The sequence below is a fragment of the Ixodes scapularis genome, unplaced genomic scaffold, assembly GCF_016920785.2.
Source record: "Ixodes scapularis isolate PalLabHiFi unplaced genomic scaffold, ASM1692078v2 PGA_scaffold2__306_contigs__length_199485367, whole genome shotgun sequence".
In the NCBI taxonomy this organism is placed as follows: Eukaryota; Metazoa; Arthropoda; class Arachnida; order Ixodida; family Ixodidae; genus Ixodes; species Ixodes scapularis.
The window spans coordinates 172,924,980-172,942,083 of NW_024609857.1; the positions used below are offsets into that span (position 1 = coordinate 172,924,980).

The 17,104-nt window shown below is 44.1% G+C and overlaps 1 long non-coding RNA gene across 1 annotated transcript; it reads left to right on the plus strand.

The window, feature by feature from the left end:
- The first annotated feature begins 14,544 nt into the window (after window positions 1-14,544).
- Window positions 14,545-15,984, plus strand: LOC120850303. Its single transcript, XR_005718110.3, has 3 exons — window positions 14,545-14,605; window positions 14,977-15,077; window positions 15,931-15,984. It is a non-coding gene; the product is annotated as an uncharacterized LOC120850303 (long non-coding RNA).
- The last annotated feature ends 1,120 nt before the right edge of the window (window positions 15,985-17,104 follow it).

The window sequence follows — 17,104 nt, forward strand, 5'->3', positions numbered from 1 at the left end:
ATGATTTCCAAACTTGTTATGCGGTCTTTTTTTGAGTCATTAAATAAACCTGGCTTGACTACTACCTTTTTTCAATCTTTACATCTTATTTTCCGAAGCGCGGGAGTCGATCAGTCTTCTGCTCTGTTCAAGAAAAGCTCTGGGGGGTTAAACCTTTAACTCTGCACAGTTTGCTACATCCTTTAACTGTTTTAACCTCGCTCTCCGAAGCTCCCTTGACAGGAAGGTTTTCGATATAAGGGAACATTCAAGATCGCTGCTCTTTTCCGCTGTTCATCAAACAGTTCCTAATGTACAGCGGAAGCACCGTGTAGCATTCCGGATATCGATATTTGTGGTACGGATCTCACTGGCTTTAAATATAGATACATTAGTGTGTATTACAGAAGTCTTATTTCGCTGTCCAACAGAGCCACATTTAAACTGCCATTGACGGGTTCACCTTACGTTCAGTTGATTCTACACAGCAAGCGATAGCTCAATTATTTTGGGAAGAACGTAGACTGCTCTATGTCGCCCTACGATATGTTAAAAGGTATGCTAAGCTTCTTATGTTCAATGTTCCCGAGGTACGAAACACGGACGACAGAAGCTCAGTTGAAATGAATGAGCGAAATTGTCTGTATGTTCTGTAACTAGCGGTAGCTTCTTCCACCTAGCATGGCCTTTGAAAAAGCCTGTGTCTAGAGTGCCGTGGTACTCTTGCTAAGCGTTCAAGTGCCCACGTCCAATGACACTCTAAGCACGCATTGGCCCTAAATGGGCTGTACAGAAGACGTGGGTCAGCGCGTCCCGAGAAGCATAGCCTGCCGCATCCGTAAGCTAAAGAAATCCGATTTACAAAAAAAATTTTCACCATCGAAGTGCTTCGGAAGTGAGGGAAGTGTCGCAAGCGGAAATTTAGAGGACCCAGAGGAAATTAGAGAGTAAATAAATTTAGAGGAATTTAGAAGATAAATAAATTTGTCTTTTAGAGACAGCCAAATTTACTTATAAGCTTCGTCTTGGTACCAATCCAGCCAGCTGAAAGTCATGATGTGGAAATATTGTGAACTTTAATTTGGTCTCCTGTGTTTGTTAGTTACCGAATCGACAACAAACCAGCACCGACCAACCAGCTCTTTTACGACGCAAATAGTTTCACGAAAAAACTTAAAAAAAAAACTTCGAAAAACAAATAAATAAACACAAAAAAGATGGTGTGGAATGGGCATGCTGCGGACACTAAAGTTCGTTAATATTTTTTTCTTATCTTTTTTTTTTTTTTTTTTTTGTATGGAGCATTAGTGCAAGCTGGGTGCAAGGTGCGCAAGGAACGAGCGAGGCGCCCGTTGAGTCCGGATTCCCTGGATTACCGCCTTCGGACGCACACGATGTCCTCAGTTGCCACACAAAGCCTTTAGTCATGGATCGGGGACTTTATCCCCCGTAAGCTGACAGCGCGGTGGAAACTACGTGCTTGTTAGACCGTTTGACTGTCAGTCTCGCACCACGTGATCACCCCTTCTCGGCATACACACGCGAGGCGAGCGAAATCAAGCGATAGGAGTCAGGCCACTAATGGTTGGCTAACGCTTAGCTTCACCGCATTGTCAACTTAGAGATGAACGAAATAAGAGCTCACCTCTACAATCAATTTCCGGCCTGTTATCGCCTGACATCACTTTCTGCGCGCGAAACCTCCAACCTTGAAAGCAACAAGATCGTTTTGCCCACGATCAAGCTTCCCGGAACTTTAGAACGGATGCCTTGCGAACGATGGGGCCTAGGAAGAGTAGCGCTGCCATAATTTTTTTTTAATTTTAATTCTGTTTTTGATTTCACGAACGGTTTCGGAATATATGACCGAATACCGTTTTGGCATCTCCACAGAACTAAGATTTAGTGACGCTATGACTGTTAACCATTTTGTTCTTAGCCCGAGACTGAGGCAGGAAAAGAGGAAAGTTTCAAAGTAGAATAAAAATGAACAGTCGAGGACGTGTCCTCGACTGTTCATTTTTATTCTACTTTGAAACTTTCCTCTTTTCCTGCCTCAGTCTCGGGCTAAGAACAAAATGGTTAACATCCACCAGCTCGCCTGCGCAATCACTACATTATCATTTATTACTATGAATGTGTCATTGATAGTAGGTATTCCATGCGCAATTATGAATAAATATATAGGACAACGATAATTTGTTTGTTATGTTTGTGAACACGGAAAATACATAAATGAATTAATTAATATATTTATAAAAGTATCTGCTTCACATTTTTTCTCAAGAAGGTCTTTCTCGCGCGCTTCATGGGTAACAACACAATCATTTAAGTACTAACGTGTGCACTTATATGGCAGAATTTTTTTTTTTATTTTTATACAAAAGAATTTTACGTTAATTTACCTTAATTACTTTTCTCGATTAAATTTTCCCTATAATAAGGGACGTGCTTAAATGCATATATGCTTCTGTGCAACCCTGCTGTCATTGCTGCCAAGAAAAGCAAACATATTTTTGATAGGACAGGTCAGGACTGCTTATATTATAAATTTGAAATAAACACCCGTGCCAAAATCACCGGTGCATTTCCAATGAGAGGGCCGCCATCCCGTGCTCGCCTGGCGTATAAATGATCAGTGACTCGTCATTCGTAATCTATAGATAGTATTTCGGATGAAAACATTATTTCAATGCAAATGAGAGCGAAATTACAGTCGATGTGCCAGAGTGAATCGTTAATTAAACAAGAGTCCCACTTACACCAATTCTATGACGTCGCGCTTAGGCGGTGGTGCAGCCTGTTGAAAGGAGCATGGCCGAACGCTTCACACTTCGGAAAATGGGTACATGCAGCGCGTCGTGCGCGGAGCTCTTGTGTGCAAACGCGTGCTTGTTTACACGCAATGAGTTGGTGTACACTCGATTCAAAGGTCAAACTGTTCGTGAGAGATTATTCGGCGTGAAGTCGGTCTGCCTTTCAAGATTTGCGACACTAGTTCACGCTGTACATGAGACACGCGTAGCTAGTGCAGCACGTCCGCTAACCTGAGGTCGTTAACGTGCATCACGCGCTATTCTTAGTTTCACCTCCGAATGAACCGCAGATGCTGTTTCAGTGCTTGTGTATCCGCGAGCGCTCATGTGCCCGCCGAGGCGTCATCCAAAACAATTAGCTCGCGCTTTTAGCACGTGTGACCAACAATGGTCCATGCTGAGTTGAGACGAAGTATTCCTGGTGTTCATAGCACGTTCTGCAGAATGAGCTTGCGCTCCTCGTGCTCCTAGCTCCAACCAGTCAGCGACTCGCGCGGGCTAGCGCGAAATCCTCCCTTTGAAACAGAAATTTCTAGCGCAAGCGGTCATTCCGCGAAAACATCTCTGAAGGCTGCACTTTCGTGCCGGTAGCCTTCGCTGTTTAAGGACAAGCCTCGGGCACGTGCAGCATTCGCGCGGAAATATATTTTGGTGTTGTAGTAGTATTTTGAAGTGCAGGAGAAAAGCTAGAAGCCACCCGCATCTATTTCACGAGCAGAGTGCTCGCGAAAGTAGCGTAAGTACTTTTAACGTAAGCTACTACTTTTAGAAACAGATTGTAATTGTTTGAATAATCTTCTATTTGTTCTTTTTTCCCGAAAAATTGATTCGTGATTGGAGTGATCTCCGAGAATACCGGTTACCAGTGATACCTGTATAGTGCCATATTGGCGTGACATTTGAGTGCTGTGCTCTTGATGCATCGTGTTCCTTTTTATTATTCCTGTTTTTTTTTGTTGTTTTTTTTTTGCAATTTGGCAACTGGACTTTTATGTAGTCGGACGCTGTATTTCTCTATCTGTGACAATTTGATAGTTTATGTACGAAATTAATCCCTAAAATAATGCCCTCTGCTCACTGTAGGCATTTTATAAATAAATAGAACAAATAAATATCCGCGGGAAGGGTGCGCTAATAACTGAATGAATAATTTTCGATTAGTATTTCAAAGGTTGGTATTTTACGGCAGTTAATCATTCAAATATTAAGCTGAGATCTGTTTTTGTAGTGAAGGCAAGTGGAACCGTTCGCGGGTTTTAGAGATTCGAAGAGCTATCGCTGTAAAATGGTAAACACTCTCCAATGTACTTTTTCTTTTTTTTCGGTCATGTTGGTTTGAATATATTTACTGTGGCGGATGCTTTCAACGCGTGAGCTCTTGTTTATTGGGGGCATTCGTTCAGTAGTGCACCCGCTCTCTCTTGCCTCGGTATTACGTATATCATATGATAATTAACCCCTCCAACTAGCAATCCGGAAAATGGGTTTTATCGACGTGTTTGATCCGCTATGGCAATCAGTTTGTTGGAGGATGCTTCATCGACAAAATCGCCTCGTCGACACTGCGCTGTCCCATCGACGGTTTCATCAAAACGAGCGTTGTGTCGTTTCACAACATAGCTTGCTTTGCGATAGCATTTATGGGCGAGCCCTGCGCACTTTACGCGTCCGTAACGGTCCGCCGGTCGGTCGTCTGTAACCATACAACAGATTGGAGCCACCACGTAACCACAGTGGAAATAGCGCTCCATATAATAGTCACAAGGTCACGTGACTATAATCCGTGCGGGCGATGTAAACATCGTCACTGATGAATCCATGAATCCCGAACAAGAGCTCTGCCGGACAAAAGCTTTTCGATGACCCGTACGAAACCTCAGCACTTTTTTTCAGAGACTCGGATAAAAGTACATCCTTTTATGACTACACATGAGCAAAGGGTTAATGAAGAATTTCTTTTGTTTTATTGCCGATCTTGATATGAATACCGTATCTTTGTTTCTGGAAACCGAAAACTACGATAAGAAATGTCTCGATATGGGCTCATCGGGGCCGCCAAATGGGGCTGCCGATGTTCGCGTCAATGCCTCGTCATTCCGTCGCGACCAAATGCATGGGACCTTTCGCTCCAGATTATTATGTTGACTTTACGACCTCGAGAGAAAAGCTCCGTGCTCTAACTACGGGTTTATGAACTCCATTTCGTGTCCAGTGAAGAACCCCGTTGCGATTGACAGGACAAGAACATATTCTGAAGCGTGGTTATACAAGGACGGCTCTATGACTTTACGGCACTACTGCTGCCACAATAACACGCCGAATGCCTCCAACATGGCACCAAGGTACTGACAGCAGACGATAACGTCGTGTTTGGTTTAGAGTTTAGCCGGAAATAACGTCAGCTGCAAAACGCAAAACGCAAAAAAAAAAAAAAAGAAGCGAGCACAAAGAAGTTGCCAAATGCCCCACGACTGACACCCCACCCTTTAGCCCCGCCTTTAAAAGGCTAGCTTGATCAGAAGCCCATGACTCGAATCCCCAGATCATACGGCCGGGTCCTCACCGTGACGGTTGAGCCTTCTGCTTTTAATTAAGAGACAGTAAGTGTGCACGCGAGCGTGTGTAACGTAATCATGCCGTCATTTGTAGACCCTCAACATATTAGGTTAAAACATGGAACAATGCTGGTTGAAGCTCGCACAGGGATTCTGCACGTGAGGCTATAATGCTACACCCGTACGATCGCCCACATGTGGTTGGTATTTTAGACTACCGATCTGGCGCAATCCACATGGTTGCGTGCATGTTCTTTTTTTTTTTGGTGGGCATGTTTTGTTGTTTTGTTTATTTTGAGGCATAACCTAGTTAGCTTCGCTGGTGCTCCGAGGCAACGCGAAAGTGGCTGACGATTTTCTTGAAAATCATATTGCCTCTTTTTTTTTTTTTTTTCGTTGGGAGACATTTGATTTATCATTCTCTTTTTAATTTTGACATTAGGCTTCAAGCTGAGTTCGGAGCGTCGTGTCTGCCAGACTCTTTTTGTCTTCTTGCTCTAAAGCTGTCATGTTTAAGCAATCTCTACCACATTGGTTTTTTGGATACCCGGCAAGCAAATACCAACAGAGACAAACGAAAGAATTCGAGCGCCCTTCTCCCGCACGGAAAGGGGGGGGGGGGGGGGGGGGGGGGAGGAGGCGCACGCACCGACGGCCTCGAAACGGAATGCTTATAGCCGCGTCCCACTAGAGCGACAGACAGCGACAAACGACAGCGACACACGACAACGAGCGACAGACGACACCGACAGACAGCCTGTTTGTCGAAGTCCGCCGTCCCACTTGGCGGACACGACGCAGAACACCGGGACAAGGAAACTTGTTTCCTAGTGGGACTGGAGTTGTCAACAAAACACTTCGAAATACACAGACAAACTGAGTCTGGCGACGCGGTTTTCGTGTTTCGCTCTTTGGGCATAAAACGCGCCGACAAACACGGTGTAAGAGGAAACGATTACTTAATTTCTTGATTAAAGCATTCACTTGTCTTCATTTGCCGTTGGCGACCTTCCGCAAACAGTCGTGACAATCGACACCAAGCTTTTTCCGAGTTAGAATACCCGAATCGTTCCTTTTTTGAGTCGTTCGAGGAATTCTAGGTGAGCGCCACGGAACTTCACGCCGATTTCGAGGATGTTTATAACCTCGTATCCGAATGATAAAGGGAAGGCGTTTTTTTGGAGGACAATAAGGCATCCCGATTATCACAGAACGTGATGACAAGTCTCTCGTCTGCCGGAATGGCTTGCCGCGGAACGTGGTGTCCTACTTCGTGTTGAGAGGTCTTACTTTGGTTAGTCCTCGAACATGAGTGGGTATCCATCCTGATGCAGGGCCGTAGACCTCGGCGTCTTGAAGCACCACCTCACGCACCAAGTTTTCGCGAGCAAAACCAACCACAGCAAATTCCCTTTCGCAACCCGTCCGCCCGGCGCAAGCAAGCAAGCCGCGCCCGCGACCACTACGAGCAATCGAGGGACCGGAACTGCGGGAACGAGGAGTGGCCGCCAAGGGCTTCTCTGAAGGTCGAGCGGCGAAGCGAGCCACGGGAGGAACGGGAGGAAGGGTAGAAGGGTGGGAAGGGAGGCAACAGAAGGCACAACCGGGCGAGGAGGATACGTTTGTCTCCGAGACATGTTCCTCAGTGGGACTGCTTGCTGCGTTTCAACTCCAACGACAGACAAGGACTCGTCCGTCGTCGATCGTTTGTCGGCGCGTGTCGGCGAATGTCGCGGGCATTGGTCGTTGTAGTGGGACAGCATCGGCGACACGGAACTTTGTGGTGTCGTCGGACAAAAATCGGTGTTTGTCGCTCTAGTGGGACGAGGCTATTACAAGGTCGCTCGGCCTGGTGCAAGAACTCGTTCTTTCCCTGGGAAAGGGCGAGAGAGGGTGATGAGAGAACAGTTCCCCTCCCGTTTTCCCCACACTGCCCTACACCATCACCAATCTCTTCTAATCTCTTCTTTGCAAGCGAAGAGGACTCGTCCTCGAAGGAGGACCTGACAGTGTCGAGCGAGCTAAGCGCCCACCGGACCAGTTATCACCTGCCTCGCTCTCTGCGCGTGGTTACAGGAGGGAGCGTGATCACGTGGTTAAAGACAGACGTGCGATTAGTTCACCGGGCACCCCTTAGCTTCCTCTACACTTTCAGTCTAGGAGTGACGGAGCCCAGCACGCAAAACACACACACTAAAAAAAAAAAAAAAAAAAAAAAGAGAGACGAAAGCGTTGAGAGGGCGCGCGGGCGCGCGCGGCAAAACGCCGACGCCGTCGAGGCGAGATCTCTTTGCTTTAGGGCATTTCGCCATCGGAGCGGCGTAGGGAGGATTAGGGAGGCCTACCCGAAAGCCGGCGCACTCAGCTCGCGGACGAAGACGTCTGTCACGTGATGTTTACTGGGCGCACCGTCGACACCGCTGCGTAGGCTCGCCGACGGCAGCTCTTCCGTGACTTCGTTGCCGCGACCTCTTGTCACCATTCAACCGCACTTAAAAGGTAAGTAGCTCATTTTCGCATGCGCCTTGAGAGATAATCGAAGTGCAGAAGGAATGAAAGACGCGTAACTTAACGCGATAGCGCGTGTTGTGTCAGAAAACGCGCTCAACCTTGTTGCTTCTGCTTTCCCCACTCAGTTGCACGAGGGCAACGCATCCTCGCATGAGACTCGACTCGATTGATGTGTCCAGGACAAGGGCTCATATCCATGGGAGTTCGGTTTGCTCTGGTTTCTTCCAAACACTTTTTGTTCGTACCTTTTCGCTTTCCGGCGCCGTAAGAAGAACGGAAGAAATCGAAAACACTGAACCGCACTCGTTGAATAATTACGATAAGCGCTCTCGCGTGCTGAAATTTAAAGAGAGGATGTCATGTTTTCTTTAGTCTACTTATCTATGTAAAAAAAAAAAAAAAAGTTCTTGTCTTAGGCAGTGGTGTGTTCGTTTCACATCGTGCATCCCCGCTCCGCGAATGCGGCCACCAGACGGTCATGTTACATGTCGAAAAATTGCCTTTTTGGAGCGTTGCGGAGGCTGGCGGCAGCGTGCTGAAGTTACGTGTTTTACTCGTTCGTCGGTATTCGCTGAAAAAGTTATTTAAAACCCTGTGTAAGCCGAGAGGCTTGCCGTTGAGAACACGTCAAAAGTTTTACGCAAGCGCAGTGCCGTAGGAAAGAGTCGCAATTCGTCGAAATCAAGTTTACCGCGGCGTGATCAAAGCTTCCTTGGCACGCCGAAGCGCTGCGTCTCTCTGCCTTCGCGCGCTTGGATACCGATCAAGAATCGGCGCCGCGGCAAAGTTTTGAAGGTGTGTCGCGCGTAGATGTTTTTGGGCATCATATATCGGGCACGGAGTTCTGGGTCGTTCAGCTGTTCCGGCAAGTTGCTTTGAATAAAGGGGGAAAACAATATGGACGGTTGCTCTTATGCACTATTAACCATGTTCCATATCTGCTCTAATGGATCACATGGCAGCACAAATAGAGCAACGCTGTGGAGCAAGTTTGGTTTTCGAAGGCAAAACTACAAGACAGCGAGAATTAAAATTTTTGAAGCGCGACCCATACGGTCGTGTGCAGTCCCTTGGCCAATCACAATTAGGCGAGTCGCGCTCAAACGTCAAGTGCAATAAAGTAGGTTTATAATGGTTCAGCACTAATCAGTGATGAGGAGCTATCGTGCACAATATTCTGTAAATAGTCTAACAACGAAAAAAGACGTATTGAGTGCGACACAGTTTGTGCGAACAAATAATCGCTGGTTTTTCCAGTTTTTCTCTTTGAAACCAAGGGATGTCATCCAAGTTATTATTGCTACGGAAAGAGCTCATATAATGTAAGCAAAAACATTTCGTGCTCGCTAATACTAATTGGAAGTAAAATGTGCCGATGTCGTGTTCGCGCTAACAGTATCATGATGTGTACCTTCCCCTCCTCGTTCGTTGCCACTGGCCCCTGGATCAAGCTCTTTCTGGGCCGCAAGTGCCGGAAGTTACAAATACAGGGTGTCACAAAAGAAAATTTACACGGTCTTTTTTACTGCAAAAATAAACTAGGCATCGCCGAACGCTCATTCTCCGCCCAAAGGTAGAGCTAGAGGTCACAGCCAGATGCCAAAGTTTCAGCCTGATCCGATAACTTAATCAAAAGTTATAAGTGATTTTCTGAAAATTTCAATGGGAAAATGGAGCCCATTTTTGCCCGTTTTCGGTTTCTGGTGCCATAGAGCCCCATGTGTTTTGAAAACTCTGTCGGCGGCCATTTGCCCATTGAAATTTTCAAAAAATCGCTTATAACTTTTTATTAAGTTATCGGATCGGGCTGAAACTTTGCCATCCGGTTGTGACCTCTAGCTCTATCTTTCGGCAGAGAATGAGCGTTCGATGATGCCTAGTTGATTTTTGCAGTAAAAAAGACCGTGTAAATTTTCTTTTGTGACACCCTGTACAGTCGTCGGGGTAAAGTAAAATGCTGCTCCAGAAGCACATATGGCTTTACACACATCGCACTCGTAAAACACATTTACACGTCGATTCTTTATTGTCATCCGAGCATGCGAAGGCGCAGAGACGCAGTGCTTTTGTGGGCCAGGGAAGCTTTGATCACGCTGCTAGACCGGTGAAACATGCTTTCGACAAGTTGTGCCTTTTTCCTGTGACACTCTGCTGCCGTAAAAATTTCCACGTTTTCTCAACGGCAAGTTTCACGGCTTACACAGGGTTTTAAAAAACTTGTTTGGCAAATGACGAGAAACAAGTAGAAAACATGTCTTCAGCTAGCTGCCGCCATCCTCCACCACGTTCCAAAAACAATTTTTCAATGTGCAAGATGGTTGTTCGGTGGCCGCACTCGCGCTGCAGCGAGCAAGTGGGGATGCGTGATCCGGCAATTGTCATAGGGACCGGTAGTTCGTTCGTTTCGCGGTAGGCCTAGCGGGCGAACGACGACCGTGCTTGCATAACATACCGCAGGATGGCGCCAACAACATCATTAGATGCTGGCTGGAAGCAGACGATGACGTGCCACCTGCTTTGGCCGCTATGATTTATTAAATACTTTCAGCGGATATGATGTGTTACCGCTCGATAATAAATAGGACTGAGGTACACAAACCACCTCTGTCCCACGGTGACCTGAGAGAGCACTGCCATAGACGGAAACAATTTTGTCCTTTTATGAAATTAAGGAACACCAAGTTACTCGCTTATATTTCCCTACGTAAAAGCAACTATTAAATTATGTGCTCGAGCGAAAAGTAGCCACTTTCCGAGACAAGTGTTCAACTTTTACTTCCCCTTTATAGTTGCTTCCCCTTGGCTGAAATGGTTATTGATGCTTTGCATGGGAGGAAGTGAGGTGTCAATCATTGTTTCAGTGGCCCCGATTACTTGAGGAACACTCGTATGACTCTTCCTCGCTATATTTGCATTTTAAAGGGATGCTGAACCGAAATCTGGATTCCACAAAACACGGCAGCAAAAGCGTGCAACGGGATGCTACAAACACCAAAAGATCACCCATATAGCGATATCTCAACCATATTTTTTTTAAAAAAGGAGGCGCATGTGACAGATATGTTGACGTCTTGTTTCTTTGAGAAGAGTCGAGAAGGAGAGGGAATCTTCTTGCGTCTTCCTCGCCTCGTCGCCTTGATGAGGCAAAGCGAAGAGAGGAGAGAACCAGATACGTTGACTCCACGTCCCTCTTTGGCCTCGTTCAATCTCCATCTCTTTTTCCAAATATACGGCCGTCCATTCGAAATATCGCCTTACGAGTAGTGTTGTAAGGATTGTAGCGTCCCATCTACAGCTCCTGCATTGTTTTCTGAAATCCAAATTTCGGTTCACCACCCCTTTAAGGAAAAGTGCATGTTACGACGTGTAGTTTATTCGCTCTGTTAAAATAGTTTTATTGCCCTGCAGTTGTCGAAGACTGAACTGATTTAGTAAATGGATCGAGATTTAAAGGCATTTTGCGTTTTTACTTTCTATCCCCTTCTATTACAACACTTCCAACAACAATCTTTTTGCTGTAAATATTTGTCTGTGTTATAATCACAGTTAAAACAGTTTTTATGGCACTTTGAGGAACTGCGGGGTTTTCTATAGTACTTGCATCGCTTTTTACAAGGTGATGAACGAGAATTACCTGCTCCAAAAGCTGAAATCGGAGGGGGGGACACGCTACCACAGCCATGATGGAGCACTTACACATATTTTTGTTGCAGTCTATACTTCTGAGCATCGCCAGCAATGACGGGCCCATGTGCTGGACGGACCATGGGACGCCACTGAACCGATCATTCTCGAGCCAACCACGGGAAAACAGCGGCTCCCAGAACCCGTCCTGGTGTATTTCAAGTTAGGAGCATTAGGAGCCTGCCTACATTGGTCGTCAGCTGCGATGCCTCTACAAAAGCCGCTATCCCATGCCGGTCATTCGGGGCACGCTAGCACAGCCGTGATGGAGCACTCAAACATCTTTTTTCTGCAGGTTGGTTATTTGAAAACTTCAGCTTGCTGTCATTCTAGCAACTAATGTCTGCTAGTGGTATTGTGGCCCAGTGATGGCCAAATTTGACACAGCTCTCTCGAAATTTTCTGACAATTATGTTGTAAATTTTTTTGATTCTACAGTTAATGACAACTAGTTACTTTCCAAACAAAAGTTGCTAGAATTCTTGCCTTTGTTCTATGCGTTCGTATTTGGTTAGACAGCACTAAACCCTGGTACATGGAAGATTTTAAAAACTAGGGCAAAAGAAAGAAAAGACTATTTAAGATAGCCAAAAACTCGAATTTTGAGGCAGCCTGGACCAAATATAACTCTTGGGCCAAACTCTGTATCGAACGTATGCATTTCTTCTAAGACAAATTTTATAACTGTGAACTGCCTTCAATATTATAGAATAACCAAAAAACGTTTTGGAAACTTATTTCCTCATATCAGTCATCCCATTCAATACTCTTGATGAACAATGATGGCACTGTTATTTCGGACAATGAATGTCCTACGGTTTTGAACAATTGCTTTTAGTCTACTTTTACTGATGGAGATAGTTCCTTTTTACCGTTTGTACCAGATGTAGATTTTAGGTATATGGACCCTATTTCTATAACACCGTCTGAAATTGCGATATTAATGATAACCTCAAAATTTTCAGCTTGGTTGGTGTCGACTCAAATAATACAAAAATTCTAAAAAATACCAAGGGTTGTCACAAAAAATAGGTGACGAGGCGAAGTAAAACTGAACAAAATGAATGTTTAATGGGGCGAACTTTGCCCAAATTAAAGGGAAATAACAGCACGTCGGAGGCGTCGAGTGTCTTCAATACAACAGGGTCGAGCACAAGCGATAACTGATTGCATAAGGCCACGCGGGGCTTCTTTTATAGCACTCTCCTTTCTAGAACATTCTGTACTCGAACATTCTGTACTCCAACATTCTGTTCTAGAATTAACCACGGCCTTCTCAAATTTTCTAGAAGCATCGTTTTAGGAATAAATAAAGACATCTGCCGGTCCCAGGATTCAAACCCGGGACCTCTGCATGACAGTCGGGCGCGGTGCCCCCTGGGCTACCCCTAAGCACGCAGTAATATGCAGTCTACTTTTCCAGCATTCATCCACTGGTTGCATCCCACCCGAGTGGAAGGTTGGGAAGGTCGTTCCAATCTACAAAAGTGGCGATCGTCACTCTGCGGGAAGCTACCGTCTCGTATCATTAACCAGCGTTGTATGCAAGTTGTTAGAACTCAAAATATTTTCTCATGTAGTATCGCATCTGGAATCTACTAACAACTTTTTCTACCAAAATCAGTACAGGTTTCGTAAAAGATATTCATGCTAGAGGCAGTTGCTGGAGTTCACCCGTGATATTCATGTTAATATGAACACTAACTCCCAAGTATGATGCCATATTTTTTTATTACTCTAAGGCTTTCGATCATGTATCTCACTGTCATTTAATATCAAAACTTTCCTCACTAAATCTTGATTCTCTCACTTTATCATGGATTCGAAATTTTCTTCGTGAAAAACAGCACGAAAGGGAAAAGGACAAAAAGGAAGGACTACATAGGATAAGTGCTTACTAACAACTGATTTTTCATTGGAGTGTGTAGATGGCACTATGTTCGCTTGGGTATAAGGCGCACCGTGAATTTTGCACTTCCTTCTTCTTCATTGCACACTCCACATGCTAACCAAGATTCAGAAAATGAATCTCACTGTTCGTTGGAGTCAGTGAAGGTTGGCTTACTCAAGATGGTCTGTTTTTTATTATGTAATAGGTTTCCTTCATTATGTAATAGGTTTCCTGCAGTTTGCACCGCAATCTCGACAGTGTTCAGGCATCGCCTGGTCACCCAGGTATCCTGGTCAGCAGATAAAAATCAGAAACATTAAAAGATATATTTTTGTAATTATTGGAACTTTCAATATTCTTAAGTGTTTTCTGTATGCCCAGTAACCTATGGGGCTATCATGTAATGAATACTCCAACTTCCCTAATTTCTGTGTCCTGGCCCCTTTCAAGTGATTTCATTTGGGTTTACAGCTTTCTTAAATCACACTGGCACCTGCAGTGCACTTACGTGCAACTCATAGTTTGCAGGTATCGGGTGGTTTGTCATTGCATTCTGTTCAGAACCTAACCACATTCCACATTTTTTTGTTTTTCTTTGTTTCGAGGTTCTATAGTTGTTCATATAGACTTGATTGCTGTGCAGGTTACGAACATTGCCTTCCACTTGAAAGCTGGACGTAACCCAGTAATTATTTTTCAAGAATAGATACGAACATGTTTTACTCAGTGCTGCATCTTGTGTGCACTTGCTTGCAATTTCTTACTAACACAGTGTTTGAACACCTATCTCTGGGAGGTGCACTTGGCAGTAACCTCTGAAATTAACTTGTGACAGCAGGCTTGAAGAAACTCATTGAATGTGGAAATTTCATTTTGAAAGGTATTTTTCGAACTTGCCTTGTTAAAATGGTTTCATAGCATAAGTCACACGTTGGTTTCACTGATTAGTGCCTGCCAGAATGAATCTGAGTTACCTGCACTGCGCTTATGTATAACTCATAGTTTGCAGAAATCGGGAGGTTTAGTTTGTCATTGCATTCTGTTCAGAACCTAATCACATTCCACTTATTTTTTTTCCAGGTTCTGTAGTTTTCCAATCTCTGAAAATCAGAGATTGCCTTGTACATGAAAGCTGGACATGGCCCACTAATTATTTCTCAAGAATAAAGGTATGAACAGGTTTTACTCCGTACTGCATCTTATGTGCGCTTGCTTGAAATTTCTTGCTACCACAGTGTGTAATTATCTCTTGAGAGACACAGTTGGCAGTAACTTCTGAAAGTAACTCGTGACAGCATGCTTGCAGAAACTCATTGATTGCAGCAATTTTGTCTTCGAAGGCATTTTCGGACTTCCTTTGTTAATTCGTAGCATAGGTCTCAAGTTGGTTTTGCTGTCTAGTTCCTGCGAGAGTTAAGCTGAGGCTCTTGCAATGCGCTCACGTCTAACTCATAGTTTGCAGAAATTGGGAAATTTATTCTGTCATCGCACTCTGTTGATAATCTAATCACATTCCATATTTTCTGTTTTGCTTTTCCAGGATCTGTAGTTCTTCATATGGACTTTATTGCTCTGAAAATCAGAGATTGCTTTGTACATGAAAGATGGAAATGGCCCGCTAATTATTTCTTGAGAAAAAAGGTATGAACATGTTTTACCTAATACTGTATCTTGTGTGCACTTGCTTCAAATTTCTAACAGTGTTTAAGCACCTGCTAACCGCTGGGAAGCGCAGCTGGCGTTAACTCCTGAAAGTAACTTGGGCCCACAACCTAATCAGATTTTATGGTCGCTAGATATTTACTTTGAATTGTTCCCGCATCAAAAATTAGTTGGTGTGTTGTCCGTAACTTGCGGCGGCAAAAAGCTGCAACTCTCAATCACTGAGCTGCACGTCATGCGTGACAACGGGAATCATTCAGACATTAAAAATTAGCTGCCGTGTTGTCCATACCTTGCAGTAACGGCTAGAGCCTGTTGAACTGCTAGCTGCAATGATCTAATAAAACGGACGTCTCTGCGAACAATAATTATATTAGTAAAATGCTATATTTATTGTTCACTGAGACGTCCATTTTGTTAAGTCACTGCAGCTAGCAGTTTAACAAGCTCTGGCCGTTGCTTCAAGGTGCGAACAACATGCCAGCTAATTTAAACGATTCCCGTCGTCGTGCGTCACGTGCAACTCTGTGATTGAAAGTTGCGGTTTTTTGCCGTCGCAAGTTACAGACAACATGGCAGCTAATTTTTGATTCCGGAACAATACCCGTATCCGTGCATCACATGCTGACTGAGAGTTGCAGTTTTCTGCCATGCTTCTACCCAGGTCAAGTTACGGGGAAAACCGTGGGGCCTCATTACTGTCATGCACGTAATAGATAGTTAATGCTGTGACCGTGATGGAAGACAACACTAATTGTATCGGCATCAAAAATTAGCTAACAATTTTTATTTTGACGGAATTTGTTTTTACAGTGAATGTACTTTTTGTCAGGATCTGATGAGCTTGGATTGTGTCTAACTCTTGACCGGGAATCTCCGACGAGTCCAGCGTGTAATCCACGGCGAAAGGCCCTGTACAGCGCTATTTGTAAGTGCTTTTTATTCTAATAGTCCGTGAGAGACGTTATGATTGGTTATTTTTGTGTTCGAAGTCATGTTTATTTCATTTTCGCTGTTAAAATATGGCTGTCTTCTTGGCGGTAGATGTGTGCTGTAGTAAAGTCCTCCCAGTAGGTCCAAAGCCGAATGCCACAGAGTGTTGAGTTAGTCCTTATTTGCCAAGATTCGGCTTGTTGGGTGCGAGTGGAGTGTCAGTTACGTCACTGCGATATGTGAATGTATTTGCCAGGAATTATCTTTACTCAACGAGTTTTTTTGTTATGTGACTGATTTATTTTAAATTCTTGATTCATTCAAATGTCATGTTCTGTTCAACTGTTATGTTCTTTCGTATAACAGGGTATTTATTGGACTGTTAATTTAGTAGTACATTTGACACTGGTTAGCTGAAGAGGGAGGCTAGCGGTTTGATTTTTAACTTGTAAATAATATGGAGGTAATATGGGTACATTTATGACTACATATTTCTGTGCCGCAAATACCGTAAGTCTTAAAACATTCTTTTTTTGTTTCCAAATCAACGTAGAAATATAGGTTGAACTTAAATGGCAAGTTTGTAATTATCAATTCTTAAAAACACCTGAAAAAATTTTTTTTTAAAGTCTTGTTGGGGCACGCGTGTCAAAGAAAATTGAAGCAAAAAAAAACATTTTATTTTACAGAAATATTGATGGCGCGAGGTGCCTTGCAATTAAGTCAGTAGTCACCTCCTTTCAACTGCTTTTCTCTTGGCATTTGGGCGTGTGGAGGAAAGGTGGATCGGCTTCACCTTCACGTTGAGGTGGAAAGAACGAATGACCATCTCGTTGAGGTGGAAAGAGCAAATGACCATTCTGTCATGTCATGGACTTTGCCCGCATAATTTGAAATCAATCTTTTGCCGTCAATATTGCTCTGAACATTTTTTTTTCGCATAAAATTCTTTTGACACGCGCGTCCCAACCAAGCTGCTTAAAATAATTTTTTTTTAGAGGCCCTTTAAAGCTAGATGAAGGGTTGAGGGTCACTATGATGTTGCAAGAGTAGGCCTAAGGCCCGCTTCAGAC